We start from the raw sequence: 16,751 nt of genomic DNA, 5'->3' as shown, positions 1-16,751 counted from the left end.
AGTATAATTCCAAATTGCCATACAGAGTGACTGAATCAGTATACCACTTCATCAATAGTGCATTGTGGCTGTTTTCCCACATCCCTTCCAACATTTGTCATTTCCCTTTTCTGTCATATTAGCCATTCTTATACATGTAGAGTGTTAGCTCAAAATTCTTTTAATTTGCATTTTTGTAATAGTTATTTAGAGCATTTTTCATGACTATTGATAGCTTTGATTACTTTGTCTGAAAACTGCCTTATATCCTTTGACTGTTTACTAATTGAGGAATAGCTCTTATTTCTATACATTTCATTCAGTTCTATTTATATTTGAGAAACAAGGTCTTTAGCAAAGACCTCACTCCTTAATTTTATTTTAAAGATAATTATCCCATCTCATTCAACTCATTCCTGTATCCTCTGTCTGTATATACTGTCTATATGTTCTTTCTGCCCTAATAATGAGAACATTCTTATGAATTACAAATATTCTCTTCACAGGTAGGAATGTAAACAGTGTCACCTTATTAAGTGCTCTTATCCCCTGAGACTTTTCCTGTCAAACTTCCAACTCGCCTTGGCTGAAATAGTTTTACCTCGTGCATTTGTGGGTTCTATCACTCAAGAATTATATTAGAGCATTTTTAAAAATGTCTTTGGAGGGATTTAGGGAAGAATTCAGTTGAGTTCCTGGCTTCTCTCTGCCATTTTAGCCTTGTGTCGTCCCACCTCCCCCCCCCCAATCATTTCTTAAAACACATTGAAATTCCTTTCATTCACATACCATAATTTGCTCAACTGTCTCCCAATTGATGGGCATCTTCTTTACTTCCTGCTTCCTGTTCTTTGTTAGAACAAAAAGCTGTTAGAAATAATTTTGTTTATGTAAGGCTTTTCTTCTTTCTTTGACCTGTTAGGAGATTATAGGCATAATAGTAGAATTGCTAGATAACCAGAAGTATAATAACTTAGGATGATCAGAGTTCCAAATGGCTTTCAAGAATGGCTGAACTGATCATACAATTTAGCTATATCAAAGGCTAATAGAATTTTTGACAAGTCTCATTCAATTTTTAACCTCTTCCTATGTCTTTGTCTTAAAGAGCCATTGAGGACCCATCACCTGTAAAATAGATGATAATTTATAATTTACATTTTTGGTAGATGGACTAACCTGGGAGCTTTTTTCCAAAAAATTGCATTTAAATTGGCTGGGATACAAAAGAATGCTTTGTAACTAATTTAATGAAGGCATGTAGACTTAGAATTTTAAAACTTTCTAAATCACTTATATATTCAGCAGAGCCATCTGGTTTATTTAATAGTTGGATAAAGAAAATTCAGAATATATAAAAATTGAAGAAATCAGAAGATGCTAATTATAATTAGCTCAAGAGACTATTAGACATTTAAAGTTATAGGGGCTGCTAACGAAAATCCTAATAATAGTAATTGCCATATTTAATGGGAAGAGGTGGGTATGTTATACACAGAGTGCTGGGCTTGTCACTTAGGAGGACCTGAGTTCAAATCCAGCCTCAGATACTTACTAGTTGTGTGACACAGCCTAAATTATTTCACTTCTGTTTGCCTACGTTTCTTCAACTACAAAATAGGGATAATAATGATGCTTATTCCCAGAGTTATTGTGAGAATTAAATGAGATAACTGCAAAGCTGTAGGCCCTAAAATATGTGGTAGTTGTGGTAGTGGTGCTTGTAAAGTGATTTTATGTAGATCATTTAGCTCATTGAGTGTAGACCCTGTTTTAGAGCCATTTAGCCAAGTTAGGGTTCAGCCTGTTATAGAACTTGATTTGTTCAGACCTAGACTAATTTAATTCTTCTATCACCTATGTAACCAATATGGTTAGGTTATTCCCTTATATTTTTAGTTTGTTTTTCCTCCACTTCATTCTTCCACATTTTTGGGGAATATTGTTAGCACTTTTGTGTATTCTGAAAATTAGCAGGATCTTAGAGTGTATAAGCTGAATTAAGTATCAGTGTAAGTATTGTCATTTTGAAAAGTCAAGGAAAATGCCATGGCTCTCATTTATTAAAACATGTTTTGAAGTATTTGCAATCTAAACACTGTGGTATTGTGTGTTAGTTCTTGAGAACCAAGAAGTGGAACTGACTAATCTGTTCTCAGTTGATAAGCTGAAAGAAACAAAAAATGAATGGGTTCAGTGGTGGAACTCAGTAGATAAAAATTTAAGTTTCCGTCTTACAAGGAAATTAAATACACAAAAAAGGGACTTTGAAAAAATTGAAATATTTATTTTTCTTGACTAAAGACAAATTGAGTTGTAATTCAAATAGTGAAAGACTTTTATAATAAAAACTGTCTTTGAATATACTGTCCTGTAGATTTTGAAGTGGGCAGCTAGATGGTGCAGAAGATAAGAGTGCAAAGACTGAAATTAGGAATAACTAAATTTAAATCAAGTCTCAGATGCTTTCTAGGTGTGTGACCTTGAGGCAAATCACTCAACCACGTTCTCCTCAGTTTCCTGAAATGTAAAATTAGCTACAGAAGGAAATGGCAAAGTATTCTAGTATCTTTGCCAAATAAACCCTAGAGTCATGAAGAATTGAACACAAATGAAATAATTAAACAACAATAGATTTTGTATTACCATGTTTTGTTTGTGTGCAAATTAAATTGAACTCAATTTTAATGCATCCATACATCTTTTAAATATATTCTGAAATGGAATTTGTTGTATGCATGTCTAACTTAAGGATTCTTACCTTGTATATATATATTTAAAATATATACATGTGCATGTAACCATTTATTTGAAACTCAAAACCAACCTTTTGTAGAATTATGTACAATGAAGTCTAGTAGCAAGAGATAGAAAAATTCCATTTAAAATAACTGTAGACAATATAAACTATGTGGAAGTTTACATGCAAGATAGGTAGTATATAAACATAATTATGAAATATTTTTCACACAAAGCCAGATCTTAAAAAGTACAAAAAATATTAATTGCTTACGGGGAGGCCAAGCCAATATAATAAAAATGACAATTATAATTAATCTACTAAAAATTATAGAGGTAGAAAAAGTAACACACCTGGAAGAACAAAAGGTTAAAAATATCAAATGAGTTAATGAAAAAAAGTGTGAAGGACTGGATCTCAAACTGTATTATAAAGTGATAAAAATCAAAACAATCTGGTATAGGCTTAAGAATTAGAGCAGTGAATCAGTAGGGAAAACCTGAAAACAGGTTGGAAGAAACTAGAAATAGACCAATATACCACATTGTTCATCGGGATAAAGTCAAAATGAGTATATGATTCAGAAATAAAAGGTGATACGAGAAGCAGTACAGGAGAACATGTAGTATTACCTGTAAGATAAGGGAAGAATTTAGAATCAAGCAAGAGATAGCACCACAAATTGTAAGATGGATAAATTAAATTTAAAAAATTTTATGCGAACAAATGTAATCGAGATAAAAAAGAAGAAAAATTTTATAAGTATCTGTGATAAAAGCCTCATTTCTCAAACCTATAGAGAACTGAGTTTGAATTTATAAGAATACATGTCATTCCCTAATAATTAAATGGTCAAAGAATATGAATACTTTTCAGACAAAGAAATCAAAGGCTCTTTGTACTCATGGAAAAATGCTTTAAATCCCTAAAGATTAGAGGAATGTAAATTAAATTTTGAGGTACCACCTCACACTTATCAGACTAATATGACAAAAAAGAAAAATGATAATTATTGTAGTAGATAATAGGAACTGAGAAATTAAAGCACTCTGAGTGCAATTTTGAACTGATTTAAAGGGCTAAGAAACTGCATACTTTTTGATCCGTCAATACCACTATTATGACTTCACTTCAAAGAGAGAAAAAAGGCAGGGGGATCCCATTTATGCAGATATATAGCAGTTCTTTTTGTGGTGGCAAAAAATTGGAAATTGAAGGGATGCTCATCAATTGTAGTATGTGATTATAATGAAATACTATTGTACTTTAGAAATAATGAGTAGGGATTTTGGAAAAACTTGGAACACTTATATGAACCTATGCAAGGAAAAAGTAAGCAGAATCACGAGAACATTGTACACAGTAACACAATCCTGTAGGTAATCAAACGTGAATGGCTTTGCTATTCTTAGCAATACAATGATCTAAGGCAAGGACTTAGGATGAAAAATGCTATTCACCTCTAGAGAAAGAACTTATGAGTATGAATGCAGATTGAAGTGTACTATTGGTCCTTTCTTTATTGTGTGTTCTTTGTTCTGTGTTTTCCTTCCCAACATGACTGACATAAAAATGTTTTGCATGATTACACATGTGCAATCTGTATCAAATTGCTAGAGAGTGGGGGAGGGGAAGGATGGAAAAATTTTTGAACTCACAGTTTTAAAAAATGAAAATTTTTACATGCAGTTGAGAATTTTGAGTAGTTTTTTGTTTTGTTTTTTTTTTTTTTTCATAGGAGAGGGAATAGAGGAGTTTTGCATTTAAACCCTAGATAAATCTATACCTTTGACTCTACCAGATCAATCTCCTTTTGATCAAATATATACAAACATTCTGCTGCTTTCCCCATTCCCCACAAGGCACTCTTTCTGAGACTCCAAGAGACACATTCCTAGGCCCCTGGAATTCCCAGCATAAAACTGTACCCTGGATTCCCCTGGGGAAAAATTCCACAGTGTAATTATAAACATATTTTCAGAGCAGCCTTATTTTCTATTCCCCTTTTCCCCTTTGAACATATCTGTTAATGTTAATTAAGCACAGCCTAGGCTCAGACTTCTGAGGGGAGATGTTTGCCAAACTGGCATTTCCTGGCTTTTTTCTTGACCATTCCCATCACAATTTAAGCCATCTAGTATTCTGAAAGGAAAAGAGGATGGAGTGGGGGGAGAAAGAAGACGGTGGAGGAGAAGCACTCAAGTTTTTCTAAAATCTGGATGGTATCTACTTCCCTTCTGCTCTGTCATTAGAAGCTGAGGCTATGGACCCTGAGGCAGTGCCATCCAGCTACCTTTGCTCTCAGGCAGTTGGAATGGGTGTGAAAAGAGAGTTGACCTTTGAGCCAGAAAATACCTGGCTTCAAGTCCCACCTCCGACATTGACTGTAGAGGTGACTTTCAACAAGCTACTTCATGGCTCTGTGCTTCAGTTTCCCCATATTCTATACCCACCATGCCATATGGCCTGTCATGGTACATAGTAGGTACTTAATAAATGCTTGCTGGGTGAGTGAGCACTGGGACTGGGAATACCATGATTTGGGTGGGGGTAATGCTCTGAGAAAAGCACAGCATCCCTAAGATGTTCATCTGTTCTCCATACCTGCACTCTAATCAGGGGGAGAGTGAAGGAGTGGCTGGCAGCTGTTAATGCTGCTGCCAGGTAGCTAAGCAGCTCTAGGGGCTTGCCAGAGGGCATTCTGGTTCTGAAGCTGCTTCCCATTTTGCAAGCTCTTGCTGTTTACCAGGAGCCATGTTCTTTTCCCAGTCAGAAGAGCAGGCAGTATTCCAGCAGGTTTCTCCTCACCACAATGAGCCCCTGAGGGCCAAGCTCCTTGTCCCACACCTCTGAGCCAGGCAGCTGGCTCAGCTAACTATATCCTCAGTGTTTCAGAATCGTGATTAATCCAGGGGTTCTCAGGGGCAGAGACTGTGCCTACCTGTTGTCTGCATTTATTTCCCTATCTAAAGCCGCCTGCGGATCACAAGAACATCGCTGCAGAAGGGACACTTGTCAGATGGGTCCACAGCAGTGCCCGCTGGGTCTGTAATTGATTAATGAAAACACAGCGGCTCCTAAGCCAGGACTGAGCGGGCTCTCTGGGGCCCCCAGGGCCCACTGTGCTCTCTTGACCCTCGGCTGCTTGGGTTTGGATTCCCCCAAGCAGGTGTTCAGAAGAGTTGCTCAGGGAGCCACAAAGCACCTGACAGGCTCACTTCCAATAGTAGGAGCCAGCTGAGGGCCCCAGGTCAGGTGGGCAGGAAGGGGCAGAGGCAGGATTGGAACCCACGACCTCTCCCGGCCAACGGGCCCAGCGTTTTCACTGCGTCTCCATTCTCCGGGCTCCTCCTCGGGCTGCAGGGGCAGCAGAAAACTGGGTCCATTAAGAGAGTGTACCTGTTGTAACCTTTTGCCTTTTCCTGAGGGTCCAGTTCTTTCAAATCAAAATTTGTATCTGCCTCAGGAAGCCCATGGTGTCCCTGCGGCAGGGCCTTCCTTGGAGGAACTCACCCCCTAGAAGAGCAAAGGAAACCACAATGGGGCTTGGTGTGGTGGGTGGTGAGGTGGGGGTGCTTTTCCACCACAGCAATGCACGGGCGGGGAGAATCTTAACCTGGGGTCCTTGGGTGCCTTTGAAATCTCAATGGATCTGTGAACTTTCATGGGGAAGAAAATTATACTCTATATTTGTTTTCTCTAGTTAAAATTTAGAATTTCTTTCAATTATTTAAAATACTTTTTCTGAGAAGGGGTCCAGAGGCTTCACCAAATGACTAAAGGCATCCATTAAAAAGATTAATGACCCCTACCTTAGATACTTGCCCTTTTAAACAATAATTATGATTAATATAGTAATAATAACAATAGCAACAGCTCACCTTTGTCTAGAGCTTATTGTGTGCTAGCTACTGTTATAAGTGTGCTATAATTGTGATCTCATTTGATCTTCATAGAATAAACTGGGGAGTCAGGTGTTATAATTACACCCATTTTACAGATGAGGAAACTGAGGCAAAGAGATGAAGAGCTTGCTCAGAATCACAAAGCTAAGAAGTGTCAGGCTGGATTTGAAGTCAGGCCTTCCTGACTCCAGAACCAGCATTCTATTCCCTGATCTACCTTACCACACTATTATTAATTCAGTGCCATTCCCTTTGATACATCCCATCTAGGGAACTGTGGGCAAATCCTTTAAATTCCAAATGCTTCTAGACTACTAACTCTATAATTACAGATTTCTTTATTTCTCAAATGAGCTGGTCTCTGTGACCACTAACATCCTTTTCAGTTCTAAAGTTATATTTTAATAAGCTGTCAATCTACATCATCAGAACACATTTCTACATGAGGTATTCTTCACACTAGTTACATAAAACTTGACTTTGAATGGTTTTCTCAGTTGAGATCCTAAAAAAATAGAACTATCTTCAAGCCAAAAAGGCTGCTTTAAGAAGTTCCCATCATTGGAGGCCTTCAACGCAACTGGGATGTTTTAGAAAGGAGTTTTAAGTTCAAGCATCATAGGGAATATTAGGCTCCACAGCCTATAAGAACATAGTTTTTATTTGCCTCATTTTAAGGACCATTTACTAGAAATAATAAAATACCTTTTAATATGAAATCACAAGTCAATGCTGCCTAAAAGGAAAAGGGACCAAGTATCTTAGAACAAGTATGATTTATTAGCTTTATTTTTTATTTAGTTTTATTCTGAAATATAGTAGCATGACATGACCATGGTGAAATTTCATTTGTCTTTAGTTTCTAAGTTATAAATAAATTCCTGATTTATATCCCTTATAGGAGTTGTTATCTGGAACTTCCCATCACAGATGAAAAATCAAATCCTGATTAATAAAATGTTTTATACCTATAATCTCTCATCTTCCCTCATTTTATATTCCAGATGTACAGAGATTCAAGTTTTTTCTCTTTTTAAATTTTTTTTAATTAATTAAAGCTTTTTATTTAGAAAAACCTATCCATGCATGGGTAATTTTTCAACATTGACTCTTGCAAAACCTGTTCCAAATTTTCCCCTCTTTTCCCCCACTCCCTCCCATAGATGGCAGGTAGTCCAATACATTAAATATATTAAAATATATGTTAAATCCAATATATGTACAGATATTTATATAGTTATCTTGCTGCACAAGAAAAATCAGATTAAGAAGAAAAAGCTGCAAAAGAAAACAAAATGCAAGCAAAAAACAGAATACTATGTTGTGGTCCACACTCAGCTCCCATGGTTGTTTCTCTGGGTGGCTCCCTCTCTGGGTGCAGATGGCTCTCTTCATCACTGCAGAAGTGGAACTGGTTTGAATCATCTCCTTGTTGAAGAGAGCCACTTCCATCAGAATTAACCATCCTAAGGGGGCAGCTAGGTGGTGCAGTGGATAGAGCACCAGCCTTGAATTCAGGAGGACCCGAGTTCAAATTTGATCTCAGACACTTAACCCTTCCTAGCTGTGTGACCCTGGGTAAGTCACTTAACCCCAGCCTCAGGGGGAAAAAAAAAGAATTAAGCATCCTATAGTCTTGTTGTTTGCCGTGTACAATGATCTCCTGGTTCTGCTCATTTCCAGCATCAGTTCACGTAAGTCTCTCCAGGCTTCTCTAAAATTAGTCTGCTGAATGTTTCTTATAAAACAATAATATTCCATAACATTCATATGCCATAACTTAGTCAGCCTTCTCTAACTGATGGGCATTCACTCAGTTTCCAGTTTCTTGCCCCTACAAAAAGGGCTGCCACAAACATTTTTGCACATGTGGGTCCCTTTCCCTCCTTTAAGAAGAGATCTAAATTTTTAACACAAAAAAGTGATAAGAAACTTAATAAATTCACAAATGCCTAAGCTAAAAGGCAACAAGTCCTTATTAATAAAAGCCTTCAATCCTTTGAATAGGTCAAAAAGTTAATGTTAATATATGTAAGTATGAGAACATTTATATAATATGTATCCTGCTTAGCATGTTATAGCTAATGAACACATCAAATATGCCACTTCATATAAATTCCTATGAAAAACAGTAAAGACAGGAGAAAGAAAAGGAAGAGCAGGAGTGACTGGAATTGGAAAAAGATGAAACTTTTATCCTAGTAGAAAAAAAATCTCAGTCAGATTATCCTGGCTCACTTACCTGCTGACACAGGGATAAAGAGATGCACTAAGAATCTGGAGCCACTGGCGGCAGTTCTTTTTGCAAGCAGGCCCTCTAAAGTAGTGCAAAAGGAATGTGAGATGTGCAAATTCAGGGACATCTTCACTCCAAATGTTCACATGGAGTATGTGTCTCTGACCTATGGTAAAACCTTCTGAGCAAATATGAATAAATTAGAGAAAACAACCATGTATAGCAACAGAAAAATGTTGGAGATCTTCAATACCTACAAATAAAGGGGCTTTTCCAGAAATGATAATTCTGGTGTACCCTATCACTTATTAGTGAATCAGCCCAATTCTTTTAGTGCTTGGCTGTTTAAAGATCAAGAAGAAGTATTTCTGCATGTAGGAGTGTGATAATAATTTTGATTCCCTTACTAAGTTAAATCAGTATTTACTTAGTTCATTGTAATTAAAGGGAATTTGTAATTATATAATATATGATAGAATCAAGAACTATATATTGATAATATTAAGGTATTGAGGATTAGATTGCTTTTAGTTGAATTATAAGATTGATTAGTTGACTGATTATTGTCTTCCTATTTTCAAAGCACAACAAAATGACATCACTATGTCCAAGTCAAGGTTCCAGGTACAAAAAACCCCAACTTATTAACTAGGATATCAAATAATCAAATTGAGTTCAGTGATCTCTCTTGGTGACCAAAGATGCCAAAGGATTGTCCCAAACCAGTTTACATCTGGGTCTGACTTCCTGATGGTAGATCTTCCTTGACAAGGGAAAAGCAATCCTGATTGGTAGATATTTAGTGAGAAGATGGGTTAAGAGCTCTCAAGTCCTCCTGATTACTTGATTGTGGAGGGGAAGTGGTCATTTGAGGAATAAGGCCTCATAATGAGATTTAGTGCTCTCCAGTAATCTAGGCAAAGAAAACCGCTCTATTCTTACTTGGGTTCTCCTTTGTGAGCCAGGACACACCAAAGTCTAATGAGGGGAACAAGGCCACAGGAACTTCTCTTGGTAGTATTAACCATCTCAGGTTATCACATATAACACACAGGTTAGCTTCTGTTTACAGGGTAAATATAAAGGCTCAGCTCTGGCCATGGGAGGGATAGGAATGTGAAAACATTACTCAGCTAGAGAGAGAGAGAGAGATCTTTCTGAAAGCTAGGCTAAAAGGTGAAAGGCTCAGAAAAAATCAAAATTCATTTTAATATTAATATAGCAATAAAATTAATTGTTCTCAATTCTTTGACTCACTGAAAGGCATCGTCTGCTTATTGAGTCACTAACTGGTATGACAATTATAAATCTCAGGATAGACTTAATCAGTGTACAATAAAACCTGACTTCATTAAGGGTTTTTAATTATGGGATTAAGTGTTTTATCGTGCTGGGCACAGGGGGAGAGGAAGGGAGACTGATCAACATATTATCAGAAGCAGCTGAGAGCAGTCCTCTTCAGCAGGCAGGCCTTAGAAGGACCATCAGTGCATGGTAAACATTGTCTTTCTCACTCACCCATTTTTCCTGTTCTTTTCATCAGTTGATCACATCTTAGGACTCATATGTCTCATGCAACTGTCTGATTTCTGATAGCATCTTGTCCAGTCTTGGGCATTCTGGAATAGGCAGGTTCTTAAGAGTAGCTTCTGTTAGCAGGTCGTTTGCAAAATTACCCTATCTGTTAAAATCTCTTGTAAAATAGATCTTAATACAATTTAATGGTTCTAATTCTATTATTAATAAAGTTACATGAAGACCATCAAATTAGAAATCCCTAGACCAAAAAATTTACATTTGCTTCTCTTGTATTTATCTAAACCAAATTTCTTGATATAGATAGATACTGAACTTAAAAAAATTTATAAGGATCTACTCTGGTTATGAATCATATATCATCATTGTAGATATTATAAGCTAAAGTCTAAGAGTGCTTTAAATTGGCACTGACTTCACCACCATTTAACTTCTTTAGGCTGACATTCATTTAGTTCACCCTTCATCATGAATTAATGAAATAAAAGGGAAAATTTCAGTTTTATTACCTATAACCTGCTCTGTGATGCAAGTTAGCAAATTATGGTGTTAATATATCTAGGCATACAGTTCCAATGGTCTTGTGATGAAGAGCCATCTGCATCCAGAGAAAGGACTGGGGGGACAAGTTTGGATTACAACATAGTATTTTCACCTTTTTTGCTGTTCTATGCTTGCATTTTGTTTTCTCATGGTTTTTCCCCCTTTTTAATCTGATTTGTGCACCATGATAATTGTGGAAATATTTGTAGAGAAATTGCACATGTGTAACATATTGGATTGCTTCTGTCTTAGGATGGAGATGAGAAAGGAGGGGGGAAAATTGGAACATAGGGTTTGACAGGGATGAATGTAAAATTATCCATGCATATATTTTAAAAGTAAAAAATTTCAGTCAAAAATATATATCTAGGGGGGCAGCTAGATGGTGCAGTGGATAGAGTACCAGCCTTGAATTCAGGAGGATACGAGTTCAAATCCTGAATCCAGTTTTTATTTTACACACACATATTTTTTCCCTCAAAATTTTTTTTCACTATAGATGTTTATTTCAGTTTTGAATTCTAATTATTCACTTTCAGCTGTTCTTCTCCTCTTAGGGGGATGAAATGTTGTTAAGAATCCAGTTATATACAGGAGCATATAGCTAACAATACTCTTTGTAAGTAGTTGAGTTTTATGCCTAAGTTTTAATTTGCCCCAAAGATCCTTTATTTTACTCCAACTGTAACAAAACAGTGTGATGAATGTTTGACTAAACTAATAATTCCAAATAGTATCAAATAAGTTATTTATTATAAAATGTTTGCACTTCAGAACATGTTATTCCTTCATTAAATTATGAAACTGAAGTTAAACTGGATTTCCTTTTGGGAAGTCCCAAAATATAGTCCACAAGCTTCTCTCTTTGAAGGAAAATGATTACACTAAAGTTCTTTTCTTTTACATAAAACATAAGATGTCTCTGATGTAACCTCTGTAAATAATAGATTTATACCTTGGTCTCACAAATTGCTGAAACATATTCAATCACTCCCAAAACAAACACTATTAGATACTTCAAGGACTTTATCTTATACATGTGTATATAATTTGAAAAAGACAAATGATAAGCCCAAGTACACATGCACTTACTTTTAGGATATGAAAAGGAGGATAATTTCACTTGAATAGCTTAGATCTTATAGACTCATTGTATTGGCTCAGATGTATCCCATTAGCCTAGTAGATAAAGATTTGATCTAGTGACCATCTGCCATTGTTATAGAAAAATAGGAAAGGAAAAATAGAGATGTAGCTATGGTAAGGAAAAAAAAATGCTTTCCTGCTTTGATGTCAATTCCAGGCAAGAGTCATATGGCATTCAATTGGATTGACAATATCACAACCATGCTTAAAATAATAGCCAAGTAGACAGACAGAAATCTCACTGGGAAAATTGCATCAGGAGAGTCCTACTATAGCCCCTATCCAAAGATGACCTAACTTTCCCTGAGACAGAATTCCACTTGCAGATCACAAATATTAACCCCATAGGGTTGCTGGTATTCTGGATCACTGGATCAATAGTATTTCTTGATGATCATACCTTGGAATCAGACTCAGAATCATATCAATTATAGTCCCATAAAATTTAACCATAAGAATGTATCATCACAAATTGCTCATTTTCTTTTTTGCTATTTTTATGGTTCATAAAACCCAAATCCAGGAATGTGCCTACTGGTTTTTAGTTGGTAATAAAAGAAAATATATTTATATACTTTAGCAGAAAATCTTGCTGTTAAATTAAATTACATTTGAATACATTATGAACTAAATTTGTCATGAAACTTAAATTATTTCAAGAATTTTAAATCATTAGCCCCCAGCCAGTGTTATGATTAAAGAATCTTGAGTTAACTAGTACCTTAGAGGCCATCTAGTCCAATCTGTACCTGAAAAAGAATCCCATCTATGGATTTATTCACTTCAGAAGCATTTATAAAACACTTCCTGTAGCTGATAAAGGGTTATCTAACTTTTATTTAAACACCTCAAGAGGAGAGAATCCACTTCCTTCTGAGGCAGCCTATTCCATATTTGGATGGGAATAAATATTGGTTAGTTTTTCTGACTTTAACCCTAATTTTTCCTCTTTGCAGCGTCTATCCCATTGTTCCCAGTTCTGCCTTTCAATGCAAGCAGAATAAAGGATAGATACAGCAGAATAAAGGATAGATACCAGGATGGTGAAGAGCCCTGAGGCCATAGCATTGAAGGACCAGTTGTTGAAATTGGACATTTTAAGCCTAGAGAAAAGATTCACATGAGACATGGGAGCAGTCTTGAATGATCTGGAGGCTTACCATGTAGAGGAAGGACTTGTCTTTTTCTGTTTAGCCCTAGAAGGCAAAAGCAGGAGCAATGTGTACAAGTGACAAAGAGAGCAGCCTAATTAGGCTTGATGTGAGGTCAAATATCCTAACGGCTGCTGAACTTCCTTCCAACTCTTCCATCTTTTGATTCTGTGAAGTTGATTGACTCTTGATAGCAGTTATCATGTGTCATGGGGCCCTCCCTTCTGCAATCTAAGCCAGTAATATTCACAAAATTCTCTGAGGGAGAGAATTGGATGAGCCTCATTCAGCATCCTGGTGCTCTCTCACTATACTGCTGCTGTGCTCTCTTTTTCTCCTTCCTTAACTTAGGTTGCATACTCTTGACCAGGGAGACAAACGTTGATTAATTAACTTATTTAATTTGACATTCAGACATCTAAGGGACTAAAGATCAGCAGCTCTTCCTATTCCTTACTTGGATGGGTGACGATGGGATGAAGGAGCATTTATCGTAGCAGCTTTGGCAAACATTTCTGTGTCTGGCCTCACAGTCAGGCAGTAAAGTTCTTCCAGGTACTGGAAGGTAGGCAGCCGTGCTTAAGTGAACACAGAGACAGGCAGAAAAACACTCGTTAAAGTTCCTAGGAACAGAGATGAAGAATGTTGCCACTGGCTCCATATCCTTCCTCTGGCTCTGTCAGCCTGCTAGGAGAGACTAAGACAGAGGCAGCCCACTGTCCACTTGGGGCTGCAGAATGCTTCAGGATGGTTATGGCTCGTGAGGAAACCAACTCCCAACCAGTCCTCCTCTAGACTGACCTTTCTTTTTGAGCCAGCTTTATTAACTTTACTAATTAGTAAGCCACAAGCCAAATATAAAGTCAGTGGGAGAAACTGACTGACTTAGACAGACATCTCAAAATATTAGTTAAGGATCTGGTCATTTAAGAGACTCCCAGAAACAATATTGGTTTTCATTGGTCCAGCCACCCAAGGATAACCTTTTCAGAAAAAGAGAATCTAAGAATTGACCTAAAAATCCTGGGCTATCAATGTGGTGTCAGGGAAAGAATTCCTGTGAATCCCACCTGTGCCACTGACTAGTTGTGTGACAACTGGACACATCATTCAGCCTTTAATAAGAATAGCTAGCATTGGATTTGCCAACCATCTTATCTGTGTAATCTCATTTGATCCCCATAACAACCCTGTGAGATGCAGATGAGGAAATTGGTACAAAGATAGCAGGTGACTTGCCCAGCATCACACAGCTAAAGGACTGAGTCAGAATTTGAACTCAGGTCTCCCTGATTCCAAGTCCAGCTCTCTGTGGACTCTGCCACCTGGGCCCACTGGGGCTGAGGAAGGTGGCCGAGTTCCCACCCAGCTCTACAAATTCCATGATACTCTCAGTTGCCTTCTTGTTTGTTCAGTATTTTTGTGGGAGAGATGAAAGGAAATCACTGACAGAAAGTGTCTACCCCACTCCTTAAGGAGGGAGGTAAACAGTTTTAAGAAAGTCCATAAGGATTCTGTGTTCTTTTAGGTAAAGTTTAATGAAGAAAGTAAACCCAACTAGCTGGGCTTGAGCAGCATTAATGAGTGTGGAAGAACCATTGTGTTATACTGCCTGATTATGATCATGAAACTGTAGATGATAAGCTTTCCTTTTCAAATCTTCCCTGAGTGAAGTTCACATGTACTAGATTTTTAGAAGTGTTTTAGCTCTAGTGCTTTTCTCAGGACAAATGCTGTCAGATTTGTTTTAATATTCAAGTTTCATAGAGTGCTGTGGAAAATTTCATTACTTCCATTACTGAAACTCTTCTATCTCTTGACATATGCATTGACACTGAGGTGGCTAAACAGAGGTAATCTTTCTTTATAGCTTGATGATGTGTTTTTCCATAAATCTTTTAACAGCATGTCATCAGAATGATTTTGCCTGCTCTGGGGTGGTTATAATGAGCTGTGGTTTAGGCAGATAGGTTAGCAATTATGTTTCAGGCAAACTTAATCAATGTCCTAATGGCTGCTGAATCATGAATCTCTACTATGCAGTTTTTTAATGACTTTCAAAATGTTATTCCAAAGCTATTCCACTTAACTGTTTCATTCTAAACCTCCTTACATTTTGTGTACTTAAAAAATGCTTCACTTTTTCTACTTTTCTCATTGACCCTCAATTCTCCCCCTCACAAATTTAAAAAATAAAAGCAACACAAACCTTGCCTTGCCTGCTTTGACCATTTCTGAAAATATGTCTTATTTTTCATTAAAGGTAATATTTGAATCCAGGCCTTTCTGATTCCAAGTTAAGTAATCCATCCACTATTTTTTTTAAAATGCCTATTATAAATATAGCAATATTACATCCTGGTAACAATATAGGAATTTTTGCTTTTGTTTTTCTTTTCCCAGATTATGCTCCCCATGTTCTCTGATCAGTACAACAAAGTTCCTGGGTACATGTAATATATCTTTCATACTCAGTTTCTGCATTTGGTCTGAATTGATTCCTTCTTTTTCAGTTGATTTTGTAATCAAGATTAATTATCTGCTCAGTCTGTTTTGTCCATTCTTGATATATGTTTTTGTTTTGATTGTGACTTGTCATTCTTTTCATCAGTTTTTCTATGTGCTCTAGGTGAGAGGTATCAGGTTTAAATGGCTTTAGTGACAAGGAGTGATATAGCCTGCTTATCTATCTGCCTTTGGCTATCCCTTTTTCTTAATTTTTTCCTTCTTTTTTAGAGATTTCTGTACTCAAGAAAGTACCCTTTGGTTCTGGGGCAAGATGTATAAAAAGCTGTCACCACCTCAGAGGTAAGACAGCGTATCTTACTGACCGGAAGGACACAAATTCTTTGGGTTTTTTGGATAGGAAGGTTAAATGATTTCCCAGAGTCCCACACCTAGTAAGTGTCTGAGGCCACATCTGAATTCAGGTCTTCCTGATTCCAGGGGAGGTTTTCCCCACCGTCCCAAGGACACAATGCCCAGTTGTGTTACCTGCCTGGGGATGCCAGCCTTGGCCTGCTCCTGCGGGAGTGCATATAACCTGGTGGTTAGTAAGCTGCTTAACGAGGTGCACCTCGAGCTCTCTCCCTTGTGACCTTGATTCAGGCAGCCAACACAGCAGTCTTTAAATGGGCCGAACTCTCTGTCATTCAAAAGAAATTACTAAGCATTAGCTGTGTGCAAGGCATTGAGACAGAAAGGCAAAAGGCAGAGTCCCTTCTCCCTAAGCAGGAAGGGTGGGACAGAGCCCATATTTATTTTTCTTAGCCTGGGCCATCTATAAAATGAGGGCATGGGACTAGATGGTTTCCTTGGTCTCTTTGAACTCTAAGGTGATGAGCCCATGGTCTGTGTGTGACCTTGGGCAAGGATCTAGCCTCACTGGGCCTCCAATTCTTGATGTTTAAAAAAGGTTGAGGTCATTCCCAGCTTTGTATTTCTGTGGCCATGAACTTTCGTAAAGGAAAGGAGCTTATCATTCGATCAACACACATTTATTCAATCGATAAGTC

General features: G+C 37.2%; 1 protein-coding gene across 1 annotated transcript in view; it reads left to right on the top strand.

Moving 5' to 3' along the window:
- Window positions 1–16,751, top strand: part of ABCA4 (ATP binding cassette subfamily A member 4) — a 357,920-nt gene that overhangs the window by 100,644 nt on the left and 240,525 nt on the right. The window lies entirely within an intron of this gene.

Source organism: Sminthopsis crassicaudata, chromosome 4 (genome assembly GCF_048593235.1).
Source record: "Sminthopsis crassicaudata isolate SCR6 chromosome 4, ASM4859323v1, whole genome shotgun sequence".
Classification (NCBI taxonomy): domain Eukaryota; kingdom Metazoa; phylum Chordata; class Mammalia; order Dasyuromorphia; family Dasyuridae; genus Sminthopsis; species Sminthopsis crassicaudata.
The sequence above is the reverse complement of the archived record's forward strand: the minus strand, read 5'-3'. Positions and strand labels throughout refer to the sequence as shown.